Here is a 27,072-nt window from a genome sequence, read left to right as displayed (position 1 = left end):
CATCAACACTGTAAAGTGACAGCTAACTGCAAAAACAGTGAAATGGACAAATAGAATGTGTTCAGCATTTTTCCATAAGAAAGCAGGAATTTGTCTTAGAGATGTTTCTGGGCAAATGGAAATGAAGGAGCAGGTACTGCCCTCAGACCTGTACCTTTGAAAAGTTGCAATTCAATTCCTTTGCACACACCTTCAAGTTGAAGTATAAGAGGCAGAGGATTGCAAATGTTAAGATTTCCCTAGTCAGTCACGCATGGTGTTCTGATTTCCCTAGTTAGTCACGCATGACGGGAGGAGTAGAGCCTCTGTCTTCCTTTGGTTTTGTTTTTCAGGTGGATGACATGGGAGTGGTTCTGTGGTGGCTGCCTCTGTCCTATGCAGGCTTGGGGGAACAGGAAAAGATTAGGGTTAAGTAGCCCAGGCCTGGCTATTTTAGGCATGTGTCCATTGAGATGGTTTATAACTCATCCTCCTTTTCCCGAAACTAGAAAACCTGGTACCACATAGGCTTTCTTGAGTCAAAACTGAGATTGATATTAGAGACTGTGTCTCTCTGAATAAGACAGAATTGTATGCAAGATACTCTTGAAAAGGACCATGTTTATGTAACAAATGTCAGGCTGTAATCAAGATTGAGAAATGGAATTTAAGCATTCTTTGAAATGCACATAAATTCTAAATAAAATGTTTGCATTTTGTCTTGGAACGCTTAATGGAAAAGAGATGAAGCCCCCTTTTTACATGAAAAAGTGGCCAGAATTGTATTTATAGGAATTGATCAACTTAAAAGACCCTAAATATTAAAATATAAAGGTGTGTCACTTTTGTATATCCCTTCACACTTCTAAAGTAATTTAAAATACATTTACTAAATTCAGAAATTTGGGGGGTTGTCTCCACATGCCTGATCATTTTGTTCCAGGTGGTTATATGAGTGAACCCAGGAGACTTAAGGATTCTGGGTTCCTAGTGATTCTGTGACTCTGGTCTTCCAGCTTAGTCTTCTGGTCCATTTCTCTGTCCACTAACTACATGTTGATATGTCAATTGCAACTATTTCCTCCTCTTAGCTACTTCCACTCTGGTAAATATATATAGAAGACATGATTACTTACTAATCAGAATACTTAAACACTTTTACATTTACAGGTGTACTTTACATGTTTTATAGATGCAATGAGATTCACATTTTAAAATACATATTCAAAGTCTTTAATTCATTTCACCACTTGGTTAAAGTAATCTAACTTAGTTGACATCTTCATCTGGGTTTTAGGACCACGTATTTGTTGCATTTGGGGGGAAAAAAGAATTGTGCTGGGGTGGGGGTGGGGAGGGAAGCACAGCATTATATTTCAGGCATTTATAACTGACTTTTCAGTTTAAAATAGAAACCACTAAAGTAAATCCTTAGCTGAACAATTCTTCAGGAGAAAAGGGACTTTAAAATGTTTCCCCCACTGGATAAAGGAGAATACATTTTCAGGATTTCCACTTATTGTTTAAGATTTGAAAAGAGTTCTTAACTCCACCCAAAGGTTTTGTTGTTTTTTTTTTTAAACTTGGGGTGGTGTTGGGGGTGGGGGTGGGAGAGGAGATTAAAAAAAAATCACTCCAAGAATGCTTACAAAAGTTCTTTCATGCCTATGTTTTTAAATATTGCTATTCTGAAACTCATAAACCATGCTTCCTCTCTTCCAAGCATCCAAGCACATTCATAGTAAAATCATTTTAATCATCTTAGCAGAAAATGAAATCTTTGTGGCTATCAGTGAAGTAATAAGGAACAAAGCAATAAGCACAGTGGAATGTTATGTATCCTAAATGAATAATTTTATAAATTGGTTATAATTTGATTTCTATTTATGCTTGTATTAAAAATAGAAAATGTCTTGGTTCAGTTTAAACTGAATGGAAAAAGTACAAAATACAATTTGGCTCCATCTATACTGTTAATAAACTAGTAAGGTAAGGTACACTTGACCCTCCTATTGGGTCACCCCCCAAAATAATCAGAGTGCAAATGCTTAGCCTTAACAGTATCCAGTTGTTCTTTCTGTTTTGCAAATAAACCACTAAGACTCATCTTCAAAAGGAGGTCACAAGAGTTAGCCTTTAATTTACCTTTTTGTTGAAAAAGTCTGATTTTACTCAGGTCCTCATTTTAAGATATTATTTATTCTAAACAGGAGTTCATTTTGTCAAATAAATTCAGATTCCCCCCTTTTAAATTTCAATTAAGAATTTTAAAATCTACTTGTGTCTCATGAACAATTTTTAAAATTAAACTTAAAAATGCATTTTTACTTACTTTTGGTCATTATGGCCACAGGGACTGACATTGATCTAGAAAAATAATAGCGTTGTTTTCCAGAATTTACAAATAATTTTTTTAAAGATTTATTTATTTATGCATAAAGGAGCTGGGTGTAGGGCAGAGATGAGGTGGGGTGGGGTGAAAGGATTCACCAGAGACAGAGTGGGGAGCAGAACAGCAGATCTACTGAAATACAGTGCTGAGGGGAGCAGCAGGCAAGACAGAAGGGGTCTGCTGTGCCATGTGGGTCAACTCCCTGGCAGGGGATCGAACTTTGTGTCACCTTGGCAGTAATGAGCTAGGTCCTGGGATCCAAAGATGGACAAATAACATAACTTGACCTCTAGGATCCTGCAATAATAAAAGTAGAGCATGTAAACAAATAATTTTAATTCAATGGGGTGATCTATGTGTTATTGTGGAGGCACAGGAAGAGAGAAAACAGCTACGTGTATGTGTTCCAACAAGATGTTTAGAGGAAGCCTCGTAAACATGAAATATGAACAGAGTTTTGAAGAAAGGGTAGATATTTATATAAATGGATAGTGAAGAAAAGGGAAGTACATTCCAGACAGAGAGACTCTCTTACAAAGGCCAAGACAGAAGAAAGGAAATGATTAGTTAGGGGAAAAATCCATGTTGTTCTCCGTTGCTAGAGGGGGGAAGGTGAAACTGAATTCATGTACATAGACGTGAGTCTGTAAGACAAACGATAGATTGGGATTTATTTTATCTGCTTTTATCGGTGGATTTTACATGCTTTTATTAGTCATGCCTAACAACACTAGAATAAGATAACTGAATATTTTTCTCGAAGTAAGACCGCTGGCTTACACAGAAAGTACATTTTCTCAGACAACTTTAAGACAAGGGGCAACGGTGACACAGTGGCAAATGAAGATTATCCTTATTTATTCCACGGGAAAAAAGATTTGGAATGAAAACTTTCAAATATTCCACTATTTAAAACCTTTTGTGACATAATAGGTGACCTTGGAGTTATTTCTCCTTTTTCTTTTTCTTTTTTTGCATAGAAGAACTGGGATGAAGGCCAGAGGTGTGGGGTGGGGGTGAGAGGATTCACTAGAGACAGAGTGGGGAGCAGAACAGGTGGATCTGCTGAAATACATTGCTAATGGGAGCAGCGGGCGAGACAGGAGAGGTCTGCTGTGACATATATGGGTTAGCTCCCTGGCTGGGGATGAACTCAGGCTGGGCTGTAGTGGTGATAACGTTGAGACTTAACCCCTAGGCCACCAGGAAGGCCCTATTTCTCCATTCTTGAGATTTTTGATCAGGAGGGCAAACACCTGAAGACTAGAGATGTCACTATATTTAAAAATAAGAATTAGGCTAACTCAAGAAATAAACAATTTCCCATTGAATTGATTGTCAGACATTTAATTACACAATTCCTCTCCATGGAATGATAAACATTGGTGATGAATATGGAAAGAGATAATTCAATTTTTGCAGCTGCTGAAATTTAACTGGCATTCCCCAGAGAGAATCCAATCTAAAGATGTGGATCATAGAGTCTTCTTTACAATTTGGTAGAATCAAAGGGATAGAGAATGCAATTGGGTGGTTAATTACTGCTACCCAATGGAATAAACTGAAAACGACTTGACTAAAAAGAAGGTAAACTGCTGTGTAAGACAACAAATGTGCAATATTGAAAAGGAAGCAGAGAATGACTCGTTTGGACATTGTGGGCCAAATGAAAAGATAGGATTTAATTCTTTACTCAGAAAAAGGTTTTTGGCTTTTCAGTTTGCTTTTGTAAAATACAGATCTGTCTAAGGATTCTTGAGAGTGCTCTCTGGCCAACTCACAATCCCCATGGGGAAAAAAATCAAAAAGAACTAATAATGGAGATCCTGGTAGGATACAGTTTCTTTCCTTCTCAATGAAATGTGAAAGATGTATTGCCCACAGTTTTGCAAAGACAGCTAGTAAATATCACAACTGTGATTTTAGAACCATGTTATGCATGAAAGCAAAACTGAGTTAAAAGATAAAGGTTTCCTATTTTCAGACGGCATTTCAGGTCCTGCACTCATTAAGTAGCTGAGCATTCTGAATAAAGCACGTAAGACTATGCAAATACTGACAGAAACATAATGCATTTTGAAAGGTCTTTGGTGTAGATAAAAACATTTAAATTAATTAAATTAAAATATTCTTACTGCCTCGAAATGTAAATAGTACCTCTGACAGGTCCATACTAAGCAAATCAGAGCTTGGGGGAGTCTTATTTTTGTTTTAACAGTGACACAAAGATAAGCAACTAATAGAATGTAAAATATGAATTGGATTTAAAATGCGAGAAATTATTTTTGCTACCAGAATGCCAGTGTTTTTTCAGGAGGCATATATTTACATTGTATAGGTTAAGAGCAAATATAAATGTGTCATATCTTGAATTTTCTTGGTCAAATTTGTATTCTTTGTCAATTAAGCTTAATTGTCACCTTTCCCAGTATGTTATGATCTAATCCTCCCCTTTCAAGGCATCTATGGGACAGTTTAGCATCAAAAATCCTTCCGTTCACCTCCTGCATTGCTGGTGGGAGTGCAAACTGGTCCAACCTCTATGGAGAGCTGTGTGGAGATTTCTTGACCTACTAAACATAGAGCTTCCATAGGATCCAGCAATTCCATTCCTAGGTATTTACCCAAATGGCACAGAAACATTAATTCCAAAGGGCACCTGCATCCTTATGTTTGTAGCAGCACTATTTACAATAGCTAAGCTATGGAAACAACCCAAATACCCAAAAATAGATGACTGGATCAAGAAGATGTGGTACATATACACCATGGAATATTACTCAGCATTCAAAAAAGATAAACACATGCAGTTTGCAGCAACATGGATGGAACTAGAAGGGATCATGCTCAGTGAAATAAGTCAGAAAATGAAAGAAAAATACTGGATGGTCTCACTCATAGCAGGAATTTAGAAAACCTAAATAAGGGACCAGGAAAAAGACTAATTAATACAAAGTAAAAATCAAAATCAACAAGCAACTATAAACCAGAGACACATTGGGGATGGGGGTAGGGTAGGGGAGAGGAAGGACTAGGATCAAAATAAGGGGGGTGTGCAATTGTATGGGGAATATAACCAAAATGAAAATGCATACATTGTGCAAAAATGAAAAATGATGTAAGAATTATATAAAATATTAATAAAAAAATTAATAATAAAATAAAATAAAATCCTTCAGTTCAGCATCCTACTGGCCTGTGCAGTAATGACCAAGACAAATTGAAAAGAGAATAAGAATAGGAAGAGGAGAAAATAAATTGTTATTATTTATAAATGATAGGATTTCTTATACCCATAGACTATAAAAACAAATAAGAAAATCCACCAAGATGGCAAGATATAAGTTCAAAAATTGTTGTATTCCTGCAGATCATTAACACTCAATTAAAAAATGTAGTATGTGGGCATATACACAAATCCAATTTATAATATCAAAACTCTGATCCCTAGTAAGAAATCAATAATAATCCATGCATGACATTTAGAAAGCAATATAGATATATAAACATTTCAGGGGTGAAAGAGAGCTCTGCAGAAATTAAGAGGTATACTAAGTTGTGGAAGGGAATATAAAACTGTTAGTATTGGAATAGATTGATAATTCCTGAATTATATGCAAATTCAATACCATTTCAATCAAAATCCACAGGATTTTTTTTGCTCAGTTTGGCAGACTGAGTCTGAAATTTATGTAGGACAGTAACTGACAGGGCAGAGAGAAGATAGTTACGAAAAAAAACAAAATGAGAAGACTTACCTTATACACATCAGGATTTATTATAAAGCTATAGAAAATAATTTGTGGCATCTGGTTCAGAGATAAACTGATTGTACAGTTTAGAAATGGACTCATGTGTATATAGGAACTTCATAAATTAACAGACAGCATTACAAGCCAGTAGAAGGAGATGGATTATGTAATTTAGAATGCTGAGACGGTGAGCTCTCCATCTAGATAAATATTAGACTAGATTATACTTTCATACCACACCTGAAAATTGAACTAATTATATAAAGGCAAGAAGCAAATATTTGCATTTTAACATCATTTTGAAAAAAGGAGAGAATGGCATGATGGTATGAGAACAGGAAAGATTTCTAAGGTAGAAGATAAAAAAGCACAAGTAGTAAAAAAAAAAAAAAGAGTTGTTCTAAAAGCCACTGAACTACCACCCACTTTTACATGGTAAATTTTATGATATATGAATTATACTCAATTTAAAAGAATTGCTTAAACATAGAAGGTCACAGGATTCCAAACACAATATAGGGCAGCTGTGCCGCTTGGAGAAGACATTGGCAATTCATAAGATTCACAGATTAGTATCCGGAACACATAATAGAAAAATGGGCAATGTGTGTGAACAAAAAAAGTAATAGAGCAGAAAACTGGAAGGGCAATAAACATAGGGAAGATGTTCCAGAAAGAAAATGACATACTTCTCACCCATCAGCTGGGAATGCTCTGTCAGTCTGACAGGATGCAGCCTCCTGAGTCAAGGTGAGGGGAGTCCTTGAACAACACAGGTGTAGACTTTTGACTCCACCAAAACTTCATCCCTGGATACCCAAATTCCAGATGCTCAAATCTCTAGAGTAATTCTTCCATACCCACAGGCCCCACCTCTGCAAACGCAGCCACACCACAACTGCTCTTACCTTCTCAGACATTCCAGGGAGAAAGGCTGCCTTAACTAGAGCTATCAGAGTTGGGTAGTATAAGAAATGTTTGGTGCTGGCAGGGAATATTAAAATGAGGGGTATAACCATTTATTTAATATGTTCTGTATCCTAGATGCTTAAAATATGTATCTATTAATCTTCAATTAATTATTCTTCAGAATAACCCTTATGACCTACATAAGTTAGTATTTCTAGCTGTACTAGAAATAAAGAAGGTAAAGAAGGTTAGGCCCAGAGCAAAGTGATTTGTCTCATTTTGAACAGCTACTATGTAATGAGATGGAATTAAAAACGGGTATGCTTGATCTCTTCCTGCTACTCTCTATTGGCTCCTGAGGATCTGTAGATTTCAAGATAGGCTGAATGGAAACTGTTCATGCTATAAGACCTTCTGAAGACCTAAACACCATACTTTTGGAGAAGCCTTTTATTATCCTCTAAATCTGGATTAAATTCCTTCCTATATGCTTCCATAAAATTATCCTTTCTCTACTCTGCTATTACTATCATTTTGTTCAAGTTCCTACATTATCAGTCTGTCCTTTCTCTACTCCGCTATTACTATCATTTTGTTCAAGTTCCTACATTATCCGTCTGTTTTCCTACTGTCTACACTCACAGAGAACAAGCAGTCAATTTCCTACCGCTGAAGGCACAAGGGCTAATCAACTGAATGATCCATAATGGATCATGTAAATGCAGGTTAATCCTCTATTAAACAGGAAAAAACTGGCATTGTGTGGGATCTAAATAATATGTATCTGGATAAATACTTATTTGAAAAATCAAGTCATAATTCAAATATGTTACTGACTTCAGAGAAAATTTATTTTCCTAGATTATAAATCTGATGTCATTACAAAGCAAAAGGAGAGATTTTTGTGCAGTCAGTCACTTTCTAGTCACACTGTTTATGATAAATTATAATCAGATTATGGGGATTAGAATTCAAAGACCAATTTGATTATAATGATTTAACGTCCTGTCATATTTCTGGATTGAATACACTCTATCTGGCAGCCTCTGACTGACTGGTAAGGTAACAGGTTCCTGTACAGCTCCACTCACTTGCATAATTTTGGGAGGTGAAATGATTTATTGATAAAATCAAGATGGGAAAATTAATGTACATGCAGTAATTTTTATTCCACTATATTAGAAGAATTCTGGCTTGCAGCTCCAAGCCAGGATAAAGGATCTGCAGCTGTCTTCCAATTGCAAAACATTAGTATAAAGACAACTATAACTAATGAAAATTTCAGAGAGCAATTATAACCTCATAAAGTGTAACAGCCTTTCATCTGAAAGTACCAAGGGTTAAAGCTTTGGATATTTAACCCATAATGACTCAGAGACAAATAATTTGTAGTTTGATATTCATTCTTAAGAAAGCAGAAGTAAATTCTTAACAATAACAAGAGAAAAGCTTCTTTGATGCCTTTGCACACATCTGAAAAAAAATAGAGGAAAACATGACAAGTTACTTCAAACATTCTCTGTGCAATTTCACACTGTCAAAAAAGGTGAGCAAAACTCTTTCTCCTTCTTACATTTTGCAAAATACGTGTGCTACCACGATTACAAAAACCCCACTGTACAATGTTGATACATTTTTATCCTGTACAAACACTGGGGAAAAATATAAGATCAGCCTCCAAACTATTACATGTTGGTAAACACATACGTTTAAATTTATCATACAAATAGTAAAAACTCTATTTTGTCTTCTCAATCTTAAGTAATATCCTTCCTCCTATTGAGTAAATAAATAAACCTTCTTGCCCTTGGGCATGTGAAATTGAAAAGAAAAGAACTCTTTGTGATTCTATCCTTAATTATTATAGTAGTTTTAGTGATCGAAGGTTGTAAAAGAAAAATCAGATATGTTTGGATTTCTAAAATTAAGTTTACATTCTTCCTTGATGCATTGTGAATTTATCCTCCTAGTATCACTATGCCACTGAGATTATTAGCTTGTAAAGAGGGAATAATAATAACAACTTGCCTAGCTCACAAAATTGGGCTCAAGGACATTCATAAAACCACTTAGAAGGGTCTGGCAAATTTTTCTTCTCATTTATGAAAACACTGGGTTATGAAAACATCTGGAGTTTGGGACTAGAGGAAACACATGGGGAGCATAGTGACCTCACCAAGGTCATTCTGAAAACCTGTGCCTGAGCTACTGAGCAGCCCCGCGGAAGCCCTCCCTGACCCCCAGGCCAGCACATGGACATCCCTCCTCGGAAGAGCTCTTGGGGCCTTGAGTGAAATAAATGGCCTTCTTAATCAAATATGATTAGTCTGATACCAGGGAAGGCAGCTAATTAAGTTCTGTGTCCTGCTGCCCAGCAGTTGCTAAAGCATAATATAACCCCAAGTCATATGCATGAAGTAAATAAAGCTGTGTGTTGTCTGAAACCGTTTCTGTTTACTCAAAAGCAGGGTAAACAGGTCTGAATAAAAATACATAAATCTTATTTATGAAAAAAAATCTTATATGTAATAGCAAAAATCAGCAAATGATTTGCTTTACAAAATGATTCATTACAGAGTTCAATGAGTTCAATGAAATCCTCTTTCAAAATTTATTTTACTCACTTTTCAGAAGTATATATAGTCATATGACTGGTTCATCTCTGTTGATGACATGTCAATCATGGATGCACGAAATAGTGTTCTAACTTCTGGCCATTTTGGAAGTGATCACCATAAGTATAGATTTGAGTGTGCCTTTGCATGTAAAAGTTTAGAATTCCTTTGATTAGCTTTCTTAAGAAATCTATTCATCAGCAGTTCTCTCAATATAAGTTAGTCCCATAAAACTTACAAGAATAAAAAGGACAACTTGGCTTTGATGATTTTGTACATAACCTACATTTGCAACAACTGTCAGAGTAAAAAATATTTCCAGTGGTAGTGAATAAATGCCAGATGGCGTGCTGAATAAAAAGTCATTGATCATAGCAAGGATCAGATGAGGTCTATAAATTCTAGATGAGTTTCTTTTTATTCAGATGATTGGCATTAAACGGCCAGCTTATTGTACATGCTGTATATTTTCCTTAGTGTTTGTGGTAAAATAGCTTTTGTCTCATTATCTTTAGTTGGAGGGTTGGTACCAGTCCTGGATAAGATGGAGAAAGTACAATTCACTCTCTGCCTTCCTCTGAATGCAACTATAGAATTTGAAGGGAATTCATGAAGCAGGTATTTCAGGTGTATGGAAATCAAATAGCAGCAAACAGATTGGGACCAGATTTTGAACAACTGCTCATGAGTTTATCAATTTTATTTTTTTTTTAATCTCCACTCCTCTTTGTGTAGAGATTGGTCAGGATACAGAAGTAGGCTCGGGACCCGGAAAGAAATTGCTGGAGGAGCTGTGCTAGTTCTGGCTAAAATAAGCAAACTCTCTTCATGCACAAAGACCTTGAAGACTGAAACCATAATCTTTTTTCCCTTTCTCTGTTCTCTTCTGCAGTTTCCAAGTGATCTTTGGTTGTTGCAGGAGTGGTAGTGACAATAATAGGACCCAATAGGAGCTTAAGCTCCTGTGGACAGGATATATTCATATATGATTATTCTGATCTGCTATCATTTCATGATGCCAGAAGGATATGTTGATTTCTCTGTTTTCTCACTTTCCAACCCTGGAGATGAGCCTATTTGTGAAGCTTGCAAGAAGCAGAGTAAATAAAGTCCATCTTAGTTACCAGAGAATAAAAAAGGGATTGCCTAAGGAACCAGAAAATTTCAGGGAGCTAGTTAAGATGGAGATACCCAAGAAAGTGACCTTTAAAAATGCTGTGAAGTTTGGGCACCTCTGAAGTTGTATGTGCATAAATCTGATTCTCAGTAGTATACAGAGATTTTTTAAAAAGATTTATTTATTTATGCATATATGAGCTGGGGTACAGGCCAGAGATGTGGGGGGTGAGAGGATTCACCAGAGATAGAGCGGGAAACAGAACAAGCAGACTGAGTGAAATACGCTGCTGAGGGGAGCAGCGGGCTAGTCAGGAGAGGTCCGCCACGCCATGTGGGTTGTTCCCTGGCCGGCCTGGTTCTGGCAGGCTGCAGAGGCTGCGGATTGCTTCATAGTGCAATGCTTAACCCCTCGCCACCAGGGAGGCCCAGTATACATAGATTTTGAGAACTGAATATAAGATAGATAGCCACCCAGATTGGTGGTTGAGAGGTGTACACATTGGAAACCACTGCTCAGAGAAGTCTGATCGGAACATGTCTAAATTGAACCTGCTTAACTAACCACTAAGAGAAAGTTATAAAAATTCCCCATACTCTTAAACAAAACCGATGTCATGTAATAGTCAAGAAATCAGGATATTATCCACAATTTCCTAGCATACAAAGTACCAAGGAGATCTCAACTCACAAAGGAAAACACAATCAATCTAAGCAACAGAGATGTTGTAATTATCTAAGAGAGACACTAACATAATAATTAAGAAAATGACCCATAAAGTCAGGGCAAAAATTCTTTGAAATTAATAAAAAGCCTGAAATTTAAAAAATGAAAGAGAAAGAAAAGAAATACAAAATATGGCAAACCAAATGGAAATTTTACAAGAAAAACAACAGAGTAATAAAGGATACAAAGTTTTACTGGATTGTTTATCCATTTCAGATATCAGAGTAACAGTAGGTTAATTTGTTGATAAATCAATGCAAATTATCCAACATGAACAGAGAGAAAAATTATTCAAAGAAGTAAATAATAGTTTCATGAAACTCCTTAAAGGAAAGGAACAGTACATGTGGTTATTGACTTACATACAGCATTATGTGAAATTAATTTCATGTTCCCTTTTTTCTTTCATTTTAATTATGTCTTATAGTGAATTGCAAATAATACCATGGATGCTTAGATTTCCTCTATTCTAATTCTAAATCAAGCTAAAATATGACAACCCCTGGCAATTTTTTATGTGTAAACATCTCACCCAGGCAATGAGATCTTTAAGGACATGGCCCACACCTCTGCTTTTTGACAGTGCAATCAAACCCATTACAATGATGGCAAATCTACTAATTTAATGTATTCAATAGAAAGTGTGCCCTCTAGGTGACATGGAATAAAGGCCAGGACACATGAAACAGAAAATTGAGTGCTGATAATTAAATTTTGTGATGGAAATGACTACAATAATTAATTTCAACTTAGGTTTATTAAAAGAAATATATTATTTCATGAAATGTGGAAGAGAATTTTGGAAGGAACAAGAATGTAATATTAAAACCAAGACTCTTTCATCACCGGCAGGCTTTCCCAATGATGTTCATACATTTTTAAAAATTCATTAAACTTTTTAAAAGAATGATTCTGGCTTTTTTCTTGTAATCTAAATATTTATGAGAAGAGAGAGTGCACACAGAACTGCAAGACCCTAATATTCATTCCTTTCTGGATGCAGGAAATTAGTAGGTCTTAAGGGAAAAGAGCTTATCCTGAAACGATTTATCCAAAATCTGTAAAATCTGTTCTTCTTTTCAGATTATGCTATTAGGCAGACTAAGCCCCAGGTGTTTCAATTAATCAATGAGCTGATTTAAAGATTTGCAAAATCTTACAGGTTTTTTTTTTCTGTCCTGCTTCATTTGTTTCAAACAATGCTTGTAAGACTATATTAGCATATAAGAAACAAAAACATTTATTCATTTCTTAAATCACATTCAAGCTTTTAAATGTTTTGCAATTGTAAACACTATATATTAATTATGTCTGTTCAGCAGAAAGTAGAGATGTCATAGCATTTAAATTAACTTAAATTAGAGGTTCCCAAACTTTGATATGCATCAATATCACCTGGGAGTCCTTGTTAAAAATAGGACCTAATCTAGATATTCAGCTTCAGTAGGTCCAACGAGGAGGCAGGAAACCTGTATTTATCAGCCACCTCCCACTAGGAGATTCTGGAGCAAATGGTCCTTGGACTGACCTAAATAAATTCTACAAAAAAAAATTCATTCTGGACTCCTATTATCCTGTTTAATTATCAAATTAAAAGATATAACCAAATCATCATTTCATGAAATATAACTTCTTCACGCAAACATAGACTTCCATAAAGGGTTATTTTAAATTCCTGGTACATACATTCAGGAATATTGAAAATAAAATGCGATCAAGTTTTATTTGTTTGATCAAAGTAATTGAGTAGAGAGGAGAGACTCATGAGTTCTCACTGTGTCCAGGAACAGCCAAATTACAAAGCTTTTACCTCTGCTAAAAATAGGGTTGTAAGATGATAAAATGATAAAATTAGAGTCTGTCTCTGTGGCTACCAGGTTTAAATTAGTTAATACCTATGAAACTCTTAGAACATCAACTGATGCTCAGAAATTATTAGCTACCATCCATTCTTCTCTTGTGAATGTATCCTTTCCATCAAGTAACTCAAACATGATGGGTAAATCATTATTGTAAAGGAAGTGGTGTGGGTTCAAACATATTTTTCCTTTGAAGGAGAATCCAGATAGTAGAAATAGAATCAAGCCTACAGCTGGGAAGGACAAAGCCCTTGGCTTAAATACTGCACAGGACAGAGCCTTTCTTTGCACTATTTAAAGAAAAATAATGAGTGTGCACACCAGGGGCTTCCTAGCCAGAACAACGTGCCTGTAGCCTGGCTCAGCCCTCCACTTCTGGCAGATAACACTTCCATCAGCATTGTCTCAGGGCTGGGAAACTGGCATTTCCACTAGATTGTTTCTGTGCCTTTGTAAGACCTTAAGAGGCACAGTAAGCTTCCTCCTGGAGCAGGGCAAGCTGTTTGCTGAGTATCCATTATAGTTGCACAAGTGCGCTTAGCAGTGTAGAATCACTTGTGGCTGGAGCTTTCTCTTCAGCGCACCTCTTTGCACCTAAGAGGATTGCATGAGCTCCTCATTGCACCTAAGTGGGAGCCCATTGCGTGGACACCTCATTGCGTAGGCTCCTCATTGCATCTAAGAGGATGCACTCACGCGGTTGGTCATGCGTCTTTGTAACACTTGCAAAAGTAAGATATTTTGACTGTCATTACTTCAATTTCTCCCCCTCCAAGCTTTGGAATAACTGCACCATTTTAGGGCTCCAATCTGGGAAGTGGAATGTAGATATATTTAGTGTCCATTTAGTATATATTTTTGTGTTTCATTGCCACGTATAGTTTAGTAATGGTTAGCCATTGCCACTTAAGAACAGCTCCTCAAAATGATCAAACAGCCCCTGGTACCGATACACCCAGAGTTCTTACTGAAAGAAACAGGTTGGAGGTTAGTTGGGGGAGCTGGATGTGTGATTAAAGTGTATCTTAAAACGATGCAGAAGGAAAGCTTAGGAGCGCTGATGGAGATGATGTTTGAAATATAGGAGTCAGAAGATAATGCCAGAAAAGCCCTCGCAAATATGTTTTACTACCTGTAAATGAAAGAATCCTAATAGAAGTTTTCTCAAATTCGGCAACAGTCCTAAATATTTACACAATGTTATCTCAAGTTGTGAGGCTAAAAGAAATTTTTTCAACCTAGAATAGCCCAAAGCCAATTTCAATCCCTCAGGCTAGAGGAGAGACTGTTATCTCTACCTTTTTCTGTTTGGAAAAAGATATTGCAAAGTTATTGTCATGAGAAGAGGAAATCAAAGAATTTGCAGTCAGAAATGGAGTAAAACATGGAAGAATTTACCCTGCTGAGTTGTGTCTTGAAGTTAATCTAATGTATTATTTTCCTTAAAGAGGGCCCTCAAAGTTTTATAAGCTTCAAACTCCAAGAAAGATTCATCCCTGGCTTTGATTAGCAATCTGCATGCATTTTAACTGGTATGTGCTAGATACATTTTTCTATGAGTCATTATCTTTTATTTATAAAAGATATATTATAGAATTTGAATGTTTCTTTTTCAGGAATTTATCCTTCTATAGCAGAAACATGCATTATTACTATTATTAATATCACTATAATTATTTGACCTTGGGATGAGGAGGGAGGAGATATAGCTAACCAAATCTGTTTGATAATAGTTTTTAAAATATAGCTTTGTTTTATGTTTTTATGTTTTTAAGCATTCCATTTCGTATTTTAAAAATTGCATTTTAAGAAAATATCAAGAGAATTACCCTGACTTTTCCTGAAAATTAAAAACTAAGCAAATCCATTTTCTTGACATGTTTACCAAATTTGCATTCTGTTTTAAAACTTGCAAGCCCTGGGGTCTAGGGGTTAAGGCTCAGCGCTATCACAGCTATGGTGTGAGTTCAATCCCTGGCCAGGTTGCTGACCCACATGGCATAGCAGACCTCTCCTGTCTCGCCCACTTCTCCCCTCAGCAGTGTATTTCAGTCAATCTGCCTGTTCTGCTCCCCACTCTGTCTCTGATGAATCCTCTTTGGTGAATCCTCTCATCCCCTGCACCTCAGGCCTACACCCCATTTCTTCTACGCAATATATATATATATATATATATATATATATATATATATGTACATGCTGATCCATCCACCTAAAAGACTCCCTCTTTAAAAAAATAAAAATAATAGAGAAAACTTGCAAACCCTGTCCTCTTTCATTTTGATTTAGAAATCTCTGATATCTGACCTGGGCATCAAGATCTACATAACACCTAGGAAAACACCTAATTTATGTACTCTTAAAATGACTCTAAATTATCAGTTTAATCTTTCATTATTTCGAAGTAAGGGAAACCATTTGATTTTATTGAGAATTATTTAACGCAGAAGGAAGAAACTTCAGGAGGCAACTCTTCGCCATCTTGAAATTAAACTTCCAAGTTGTTTATTTGTATCTTTCTGTGAAAAATAAGTAAATAAAGTTGCCTGAAGGATAGAGCCTGATATAGGTGTTACTTTAAACTTGATGGTCAGACTTGAGCAAGGACCCCAAGCTGGTAACATTTAAGCAAAGACAGAATCAAATAAGGAAGGTGATAGTAGGCAAATATTGAAGAATGCCAGACTACCAGAAAGGAGACAAAACTAGACACTCTATACGGGTATGATACATGAGAAAACTAAACCTTAAAAAATACTTCAAAATAGCACAAGTGTCTTAAATGTATAAAAATACAATTTTAATATAAAGTTAATTGCTAAATTAGGAACATAGACTAAGAGATAATGTAAAGAAATTTTGTCATTTAATATGTTCTGAAACATTTAGCCTATTCTGAGTTGGATTTGTGTTTAGTTAAATTGTTCTTATTATGTCATTTTAGAGTCAAATTATAATTTACCTTATTTTATAAACATTTAGAACCATATTGCCATAATATAAAAAATATAGAGCTAGATACTTTGTTTTAATTATGGCATTGTTCATTAAATTGTATTTAAATAACAGTCAATAACTTATGAAGTTATTTTTCCTCCTGACATTATTAATAGCCAGTGTATGCTAAGAAGCCTCAGGGTGCATCAGTCTATACCCATCAACAGTGCCTTTGGACAAAGACCCTGACTGTAAAGAGTTCATACAATTTAGTCTTGTAAGTCAGAAAAGAGATTTATAAATGTTGCATTCTTATGATAGACATTTAGCTAATAAATCCTAAATAAGTTTTGATTTATAAATCCTTTTATTGCCTTTGGAATTCCAATGACTGATTTATGAGTCAGTATGCTAAAATCTATAATTTGATCAGGCATAAATCTTGTTCTGTGATTTCTGTTTTAGCATTGTAATTCATAAAGCCTGGTCAGTGGAGGTTTTCATTTTCTAAGTGCTCTGCATTTAGTGGTGGGTTGTATAAGTACCTACTTTACAATTCTGGTTCTTAAAAGGCATTATTTGCACATATTTCAGTTAAATGAAAATCGCAGCTGAATAGAATTTTCTCTGTATTTTAGGGGGTGGGTCAGTCTCAGTGAGTTTTAAACTTGATTTCAAAGTATTATAACAATAATGACAGTAAAATATGGTAATTAAAGTTATTTTGAGGATGTATCTCCTGGGTGAAAACTGGCAAGTCAGAAACCATTACTTGTCTTATGATGTCCAATTTCTCCTTTTCTATAGTCATATAATTTAAATAGAGAATAATCACTGCCCAGAATAAATACATTTCCCAGACTTCCTTGCAATTATGTATGACCATGTGACTAATGTAGGGCCAGTGGGAGTGTGCAGATGTAATAAGTGCTACTTCAGTACATATATTCTGACCTGAATTAAAGAACAGCTCAGGTCCAAGTGAGGAAAGGAAGGACTATAAGTGGCTCCTCCTGTGAGCCCCAGTGCACTTATGCTGTAATGGAGAGATGAGGGTAAAAACAACTTCTAATTTAAATCTCTCGTATAATGAACAACTTCTAATTTAAATCTCTCATATAATGAACAAGTATTATTTTGCTTTCAACCAAATTTATTAAATATACTATTCATCAGATACTCTGCTAATCTTTGCAAAAATAAATATAAATATGATTTAGTCCTGGCCTTTGTTAAATTTATTCTTAAATGGTAATTTATTTCTTAATGTGTTAATATATTGAATGCCTTGAATAATGTTTTCTGTTCATTGGTAGAATATAAAAATATAATTGGTGTTTGTTATAAATCCTGTGAACAACCTTGCTAAATGAACTTAGTACATCTGATAATTATTTTCCCAGGTATTAGGACTTTCTATGTAAACAAATGCCATTTGCAAATAGAGTTATACTTCTTCCTTTCTGACATGTTTGCCTTTTCTTTTTCTTACCTTAGTGCCAGGAATATTGGCTACCATTTGTTAGAGTAGTCATCTCTGCCTTGAGCTGGGGTAAATGTTCCATTACGTATGACAACTATAATTTGCTGTGATCCTCTTTGTCAGATTGGGCAGTCCCCTTCTGTTCCTAATGACACAGGCTTGAATTTCATCACATCCTTTTAGGTGTCTTTTGAAATGCTCTTAGGTTCAATTGACTTCTAACATGAATTACATTGATTGGTTTAAATCACTCTTGTGTTCAGAAGGAAATTCCCCTACTTGTGACTTTCTCATCCTTTAAAAAAATATTTTTTAATTTAATTTGGTGATGTTTTGTGATGGATTTTCACCTCTCTTTTCGAGTCACTGACTCATTTCTTTTCCAAGATGTTGTTAAACCTATGCAATAAATATTTTGTTTAGGATGATATGGTTTTCATTTCTAGAATTTCCCTTGTTCTTTTTTGTAGATACAGTCTTTCTGCTGAGGCTCATTTGTCCATTTGCAATGAACATGTTTTCCTCTGTAACCTTAAGTATAGTTGTAATAACTATACTAAAGTCTTGGTTAGCTAATTCTACATCTAGGTCATCTCAGGTTAACTTTTGCTAATTGCCTTTCCTCTTGTTTATGCATCTACTAATTTGAGATGTGTTCTGGATATTGGGAAAAATATATGGTAGAGACTGAATTCTGAATGGTTATTTCCTGGAGTGGCAGGTGTGTGTGTGTTGTCAGGTAGTTTACTCAAATCTCAGTGAGTAGCTGCTAAAAGATCTCTTTAGTTCTTTAAGCCTTACCTGGGCTGTTGGGCATTACCCCATGAGGATCATCTTGAGATTTTCCCAGAATTTATGTGCAAAATTTAGTGTTCCCCTCCCTCTGTAGATTCTCTTTTATGTGATTTCTTCCCTAAATTTCCATCTGCTTCCATAGTCCTAACCTCTGGCCTCTGGGTCTTCAAACTAGTACACCCCAAGATTTTGTTAACTTGCTTAATTTGACTGGGATTTGACCTTGAACAAAAAGTTTTAGCAATAGGAAACTCACCCAATCCCATTTCCTTCTTCCAACTTTTGACTCTCCCCCAACTTATGCCAGCATTTTATTTCTCTCCAATGACTTTAGAGCTGTTTTATATATTTTTTTCTAAGAAATCTTGTTACCTATGGCAGGGTTATAACCATAGCAACTGCTCCACTTTTACCATTCTAATGGAAGAAGAAATCTGCTCACATCTGTGGTTGTTGCTTTGGGGAACTCAAAGTCTTGTATCCTAAGCAGAAATATTAGAAGCATTTAGGGAGAGCCTCAGAGAAGATCTCTTAAGAAATACTTTCCTTAAAACACAAAATAGATGTCTTCCTTCAAGTAGCATTCCATATCAATGTTGTTTTCTCTTGTGCTTTTATATTAAATCAGAAAGGAGATATACTATTATGCAAGGCAAAAAATATGTGGCTGCTAGACAAAATAAAATGCTACTTAGGAATTTATGAATGCATCAAAGCCTCTGGTTAAATAACAAAGATTGAATGCAATCGTCCGTCTGTACTTCCTCAGCAGTCTCACAAAGCGATGACTGTAAAAGAATTTAAAAAACAAAACAAACTCACAAAGGATGAAAAGAAGACAGCAGACAACCAAAGGAACATTTTGAAACCTAGGAAACAGTCTAACCATTGGTAACTGCTTTAAATTAGAGAATTTCATGATCTGAGTCTGTGGAGGCAGAAAGCCAAAAAGTCAGATATTTGCACATGAAACTCCAGAAATCCGCAGGGATGGGAGGCAACTGGTGCTTGAAAGGCAGGTGTGCAAAAAAAAAAAAAAAAGATACTGAAAACCTGAGTGTGGATTGAATATTGTTGAAAGAGAAGTCACATGTCTCATTTTTCCTCTCCAAGCCTGCTCTATTAAGAGAAATACTGAGGTCTATTTTTGGAGAAGTTTTATAACCTCTGATTTAGAGACAGCAGGTATAGTTGAGGTTAAAAGGTGAGGTACCGTGCTGAAACCAGAGGGATTTGGGGACAATCTATGCACCAAAGAGAGATTTGTTCCCCACAGGGCTCCAGAAAAATCTGCATTCCAGTGTACATCCTTGAGTTTGGAGGTTGGTAGTTGGTGAACTACCTTGGGGAAAACATCTGCCTGCCCCAAAGTAAAGAACCCCAGAAAGGATTTTTAACTGGAGGGTCTATGAAATTCAATGAAAGCGATGATTCATTTTTGTTTTCACTAACCTCTGAAAATTAGCTTGCTTTCATTTTAATCACTTTAGATGAAGTGATTAAACGGTCCCAAACGGTCATGCTTTTTCTAAAACAGAAACCTCTGAAGTATGGAGGAAATGGTGTTTAAAATGGTGTTTAAAATGGTGTTTAAAAGGTGATTTACACCTTCCAGAAAATGTCTTAAAGATCCAGCCATACCTGATTTTGAAATGTTATAATTTGACATTGCCTTCCTTTGATAATGGACAGGATTTCCTAGTTCATATAGAGTATACCTGCACCTAGTTGTGAAAGTCTGCTAAAGCATCTGAAGCATCTGATTTGCCCAGCTGCAAACTATGTTATATAGCTGCCTTTTCATTTCATATTTCTCTGGCAATTTAAGGCTTTACTGGAAAAGGAGACAAACTCACTGGTGTCTGTTGGACATGGAAGTCATCCTGGGGTGGAAGTGCCTCAGAGTTCTTCGTGCAATTCTTAAGTCTGATGGGGAAACTGAGGCAGCCCTTGGAGAGTATAATCTAAGAGTGGCCACTGATTCACCACGGTCGCACATGCAAATAAAAAGAACTCTCAGAATCCAGACCTATATATAAAATAGATGAAATTCAAGCATCCCCTGGATTGGAGAGGGCCCCGTAATAAGACCCGGTTGAGAAGTCACTGCCTTGACTTTGGTGCTGATGTCTCACAAGCCTGCTCTTCTCCATCCATATGAATAGACAGAGCAAGAATTCAATAGTAAGTTCTTTATAACAGCAAAATAATTCTGAAGAGAGCCTCCTCCATCCTTCCTTCTGTAACTTTTCCCCTTCCCATTTTTGCCCTCCCTCAGCCAGGAGCCCTCGTAAACTGTCCTCTTCTTAGCTCCAACAGAAACATTCACTTTGGGCCAGTCTGTCTCTCTGCTCCCCTATTCTCTCCAGCACAAATTACATCTCGATGTTGTGTCAATAGACAAATTTCTGGTGGCTTATGGGAAACAAAATGAAAGAAAGCATGAATAAAACTTACTAGTTACCTGAAGCTTACTAGCTTCAGGTGGGATATATTTTTGTCACAGCCATTCAGTGTCTCATTTTCCTTGCAAGTTCAAGGAGTGAAATTAATTGCATACAATCTAGGCAAGTAGCTACTAGTCACCTATGAAGGTCCATCCAGGAAACAGAATATTCAATCCAGACATTGAAGAGAGCTCAATAAAAGGATGTATTACAAGGGTGCGGTCCGGGGCTGGAGAGGCCACCAAAGGATGTTGCGGTGTTCCAGATTATCAGTAACAGAGAGCCTCTACCATTCCTAACTCTGGAAGGGATGGGGCAGAAGCAGTTACCAACATCCAGAGAGAGTACCTTTATGAAATAGGCTCCTACTTTCCTCTGAACCTTCAGTGTTCCACTTCCATTGGACAAACCCAAGCAGAGATCAGAGGCAAGTTGGTCTATCGATGCAGTTGTTAAAGGTCAGCCTTCCAACTTACTAAGCAAGATGGAGAGGGGTGAGGGTGCTTTAGGAGGGCAAGAAGATAATCCCCAGCACATGAACCCATAGTAGATACATGTTGCGTGTCCACCATTGACTCAGGTATGAGGAAGTGAGGAAGCAGCAGCTACTATTCATTAATTTACTCACTAAACATTAACCCATTAGTAAGCTCTTGTTACATAAAAGAACAGCACTAGTTCCTGAGGATACAAAGAAATCAGGCATCATTTTTGCCTTCTAAGATGTAATGGAGAAATCAGATAGGTTAACAAGTAAATGATAATACAGCAAAGCGAGATAAGTGAAATTAACAAAATATTTTTACAAGGTCATTGTTTTGAGGTTCTGTTTGACAAGAGGTTGAAACTGATTTGAAATAAATGTGAATACAGTGCCAGAAATACTGGCAATTGGCATGCTTGGGTGCAAGCTCCATGTATGTGGTGCAATTAGAATCTAATGCCGAATTTTTTATCATTTGAACCAAATTCTAAAATAATACATCTGAGTCCTGCATTTTTAACAGAAGCTCCTTCTATGGCCTTTGGCATAAGAGATTAAGTTGGTTTGACTGGTTATGTTATATAAAGTGGTGTTTGCTAAATTCACTTTATAAGTCTTTTGACTCTCAGAATCATGCTAAGTACTAAACTCAATGCGCGCACGCGCATGCACGCGCACACGCACACACACACACACACACACACTACCAGCACCAGCAATAGCAGCAGTAGCACCAGCCTCATCCATGTTTTGTGCTGAGTGTACTGCCTTTAGGGTGGTCAAACTAATGGAAGTATGACCACTTGGAAGACACCAGTAAATCTTCTCCAGTAAAGATACAGTTGGTAGTAGCAAAACATTCATGGAGGCTGCTCATGAACTGCTTGTGTTGCACAGGCAGGTTCTCAATCCATTAGCTTTCATAACACATGCATGAAAGCAAACTGACTGACAAGCCTAAGCTTCACAGTGCACCCCAAATCACTGGGTGGAGCCCAGTCTCCAATGGAGGATATGTCCACTCATCCCCCACAGCTGTGTAGCTTCCCAGCCGTTTGATGTCAGTCTTCCTGTTGCTATATATTAGTCTTACAACACAGTTCATCACTGTCGAGAGAAGCACTGGGTTGGAGAGTAGTCACATAAAATTGTCAAGTAAGATGCTTTCAAAGACCTTTTATTTCCTTCATTTTGAAGATCCATTGTCACCAAAGGTGAAAGGGCTAACTCCTTTTCCTCTCCAAATACACCTATATCTTTCAATCATTCTAGCAAACAGCTTAAGTGCTTAATAAGATAAAATCCAATAGCACTGAACCACGGTGACCTCTGTCAAAAACACCACCACCTACAGCTGATAATTTTAAATTAAGTGAAATAGAGACTGATGATATTGTCCCTGATTGTCAGGAACCATGTTCCCCCAGTGTCTTCGGCAATCTGTGCTGGTAAGTCCACACTGCTGGTCCAGCCAGCCTCCAAGTCTCTGTGCATTGTTCTCATACCACGCTGACCACAGCTGCTGCTCAGCCAAGCCACGTTTGTACAGATTGCGTCCACATAAGGCAAAGCCAAAAGCAATCGCTTGCATGTAAAATTTAAATTAAAATGTGGTTACCTGTTTTCATGAATTCTATACTTCATGAATATAATACATGGTACTTGCTGAATGAATGAGTGCCTCTGATGTTAAAATGTGACTCAACCTATAAAAGGGTCTAGTTGATCAGAAACTAGGATCTAGTTAATCAGAAATTCAGTTATTTCATAAAATTCCATATACCTTTCTAACTATATGTAAAAGGAACATATGTAAGAAAATCTGATGGGATTGCCACAGAGTAGACTTTGACCTAAGCATATAAGTCTATTCAGATTGCCACCCACTAACTTGGAGACCTTCAGCAAGTGATGAAGTCCCCTCTGAGCCTTACTTTCATTATGCTAAGTAGCAGTAACAAAAAGCATCTTTCAGATTTTTGTGAAAAATAAATAATGTATATAAAAGATAGCTGCAAAGTCTCATTAAGAAGAAGGTCTCCTTGGTGGTGCAAGGGGTTAAGTCTCAGCACTATGAAGCTTTCGGCTGTGACCGCAGCATGATTTCAATCCCTGGCCAGCGAGCTGACTCACAAGGTGCATCAGACCTCTCCTATCTTGCCTGCTGCTCCCCTCGGTAGTGAATTTTCAGTAGATCCATCTGTTCTGCTCCCCACTCTGTCTCTGGTGAATCCTCTCACCACCCCCACACACCTCTGTCCTGCACCCCAGCTCTTGTATGTATAAATAAATGAATCTTTTTAAAAACCCTTTTTGAAAAAAAAAAAAAAAGGTCTCAATGGTTATTTTAACTTCACCTTTATCCCTTGGCTTGCTGCTAATAATGGACTAGGTTTGTGTGAAATAATCAATAAACCACAAACTTTACAGTGTTTGCCTGCCCCCAAAAATCTTTGCTGAAAAGACTCATAGGAGATTTATTTGAATGTCCTCCTTCTTGCACATTTTCTCCTCGTCACATATAATATAAAACCAGGTCCTCGATAACAGTGGGTCAAATTGATTTCCGATCAGGAAATTGCTTCTCTGTGAGTATATAAATAATGCGACCATCCCAGCAGCTTGAACTTAATTTTATGTTTCACTTTTTCCCCATTTTAAAGTCTTTCTAAAATTGCATCAACAATTTTTCTTGGAAAATAATATTTAACCAGAATTCCTAAAATGAAACCAATAATTTTTTAAATGCAAACCTTGTGAGCTGAAAGTAGAAGTTAAAACTAAAAGCAAAATGTTAATATTTGGGTGTAAGATAAATATTTTTGATTCTAGTCTGTCACAATAGTTTCACTGTAGTGATGTCTGCTTCTTTTTGATTGACAGTTGACCAGATTTCTACCAGTACATTTCTAGATTTTCACTCATCTGACTATTGCTGAGTTTTTTCCTTTAGTTTTTTCTTTATAGAATTGCTTGAAATATTATTTCAAGGGGTTATTTCTTAAAATATCCATATGATATTTTTATAAAACAGTTCTCTCCTTTGAACTTTCTTCAAAATGTAATAATGTAATAATGCCTTAACCTTTGTTACCTCTGACTTTGTGGAATATCACAAAATAATTTTTTTTCTGGAGACTCAAACCTTTCCTGGCCCTTTCAGCAGGGGAATTAAGCTCTGACATCACCCTACAAAGACCTTGCTAAGGCCCTTACCCAAACAGGCACACAGGCCAGTCCTGTTGGGGGAAGGATGTCCTGAACAAACTCCCCAAATAGATTTTATGGACCCCACCACAGGCCAAAGAGACCCAAGTCACCAAGGACTACAAATCCCATAATGTCATCACCACTGAAGGGATGCTTGCTGGGAACTGAGGGTGGAGTTAAGCAGCTAACCAGACATGTGGGCGTTGGGGGTGCTTGCTTTTTCGCAGGCTTTCAGCCTGCTATTGGGGTTCCAGCTCAGCAGAACTGGTAGAACACACTCACCAATACCTCTCTCTCTTTCTCCCTGAGTCATTCCTTTCTTCATTTTCCCCTTTTTGTAAATAAATCCTTTATTAACCTTTTCATGTGTGCCTGAAGTTGTGTCGCATTTTAAGTCCCTTTCAAGCATGCGGGTGAAGGCCCACACTCAGGCCACCCCATTTCACATTGGGGTGTCCCTGTAACACTCCCACCAAACCACCATTCCCTCTAGCGATGTCCATGCAGCCTACTTTTACCCTATGGAACTCCCTCTGAGCTGCCCCCTCTCCAGGCCCAGGTAAGTCTCTCTTATTGCTCTGCCCCATGAAGGGAGGCTCCAGTGACCAAGGGTCACATCTGCTGAACCCCAGAACTTCTCTGCTAACCAGTGGCTGAACCTAACCTCCAGCAAGGAACACCTTCCTGGTTAGTCTTCCTTGGATCCTCTTCCTCAGTCCTAGTATACCAAACAGTTTCTATATATCTTATAGCTTTTTTAAAATCAAATTCAGTAAATCTTTTTCTATTGAAATATCATTGACATAGAACATTAAATTAACCTCATATGTACACGATTCAATATTTGTATTTATTGCAAAATGATCACCATAAATCTAGTTAATTTCACCACACAGTCATTACATTTTTTTTCCTTGTTATGACTGTTAAGATCTACTTTCTTTGCAGCATTCAAACATGCAGTGCAGTATTAGAAACATAGATACCATGCTATACATGACACCCCAGGGCTTATTTTATAACTGGAAGCGTCTACCTTTTGATCACCTTTACCCTTTTCACCCACTCATTGCCTCTGATAACCCCCAATCTGTACTCTGGGTGCACTAAAACACATTCAGAATAGATGAACACTGGGTGAAAGTAGCCGCTGTAAGCTTTGAAAAAACAATAGACATATCTTCACCATGCTGGGAATATTGCTCAGTGGCCTTTGTTACTATTCTCATAGTCTAAGTGTCTGATATTGTGCTGGGTTTAAATGTGCTAATAATCAGAGGTAAAATCTTTGTTCTGGAGGGCATATAGTTTTGACAGACTAGCACACAGAATAACACATCATGTAAAACTGTTGCTAAATTCTTGCTCCAGATAGAATTCATTTGTGCAATGATGACAGAATAACCTTTTCAATGTGTGTTACCACCATTCCTTTCCTGATGGAAAAAAAAACAGCAAACAAGGAAGAGAGGGAAGGGGGTTGGATATAGATGCTACCATAGTCTACTAAATAAATGAATTTCTTCCAAAGCATGTGCAAATGTTTGATCCTGTCTCTTCATATTTTCTTCTTTGAAATATGACGGCCCTGCCTCAGACTCAAAGGCTGTGTCACAGATGAGCTCTGGGTTGATATATTGGAATGTATTGCAGGAATGCATTCCATTGGAATGTATCCAGGATCCAATAAAACATTTTATTGATCATTCTTTTTGAAATGAGATGCTTTCTAGAGTTCAATAGGGGAGTGGTGTATCAGACATTCTAAAGATATATAAAAAATTAGATGGCAATACAAGATCAGTCAAATTAGAACATATTGAAGGGGTTCTGTTATTGATAATGTTTATTGATGTGAATTTGAATGTTTCACATCAGTTAGTGCTGCTGGTTTTTATTAGAATTGATTGTTGAATTCAGTGTCCATTCAGTGTACCAAACATTGTCTACAAAATGTAAGAATTAAGACAGTACCTGAGCATTTCTCCAGCAGCAAACCTTAGGCCATTGTTACATCTAGTTCACTAGATTTATATTGTATGCATATAAAGTCATTTCAAACTGGTCTCCATGAGCATCATGAAATGGAGTGCTGCAAGAAACAAAGGAACAGGAGGTCTATTTTTGCACAAATGAGATTAAAGCCAAAGGTTCAAGAAGTTAATATCCTGGCCACCTAGAGCAAGGGTGTCAGTTTGGGCCCTCAGTGGTTGTAATGTGTAGCCCTGTCCCAGGATTGTCCTTCCAAATGCTCAGATTTGGCCCCACCCAGATTTGAAAGCAACTCTTCCTTGTTAAAAGTTTGGCATGACTACGTGGGTCAGTCCCTGAGGCACAAATCTTCATTGATGTTGTGGGCCAAGACCT

At 36.8% G+C, this 27,072-nt stretch overlaps 1 protein-coding gene across 2 annotated transcripts in view; it reads left to right on the top strand.

Annotated features, from left to right (window-relative positions):
• Positions 1 to 27,072, top strand: part of LOC311169218 (cysteine and tyrosine-rich protein 1) — a gene marked incomplete at both ends in the record, with an annotated part of 124,136 nt that overhangs the window by 6,154 nt on the left and 90,910 nt on the right. The gene's annotated exons all lie outside the window — the stretch shown is intronic.

This window comes from Talpa europaea (genome assembly GCF_964194135.1).
Source record: "Talpa europaea genome assembly, chromosome: 4".
Lineage (NCBI taxonomy): Eukaryota > Metazoa > Chordata > Mammalia > Eulipotyphla > Talpidae > Talpa > Talpa europaea.
The sequence above is the reverse complement of the archived record's forward strand: the minus strand, read 5'-3'. Positions and strand labels throughout refer to the sequence as shown.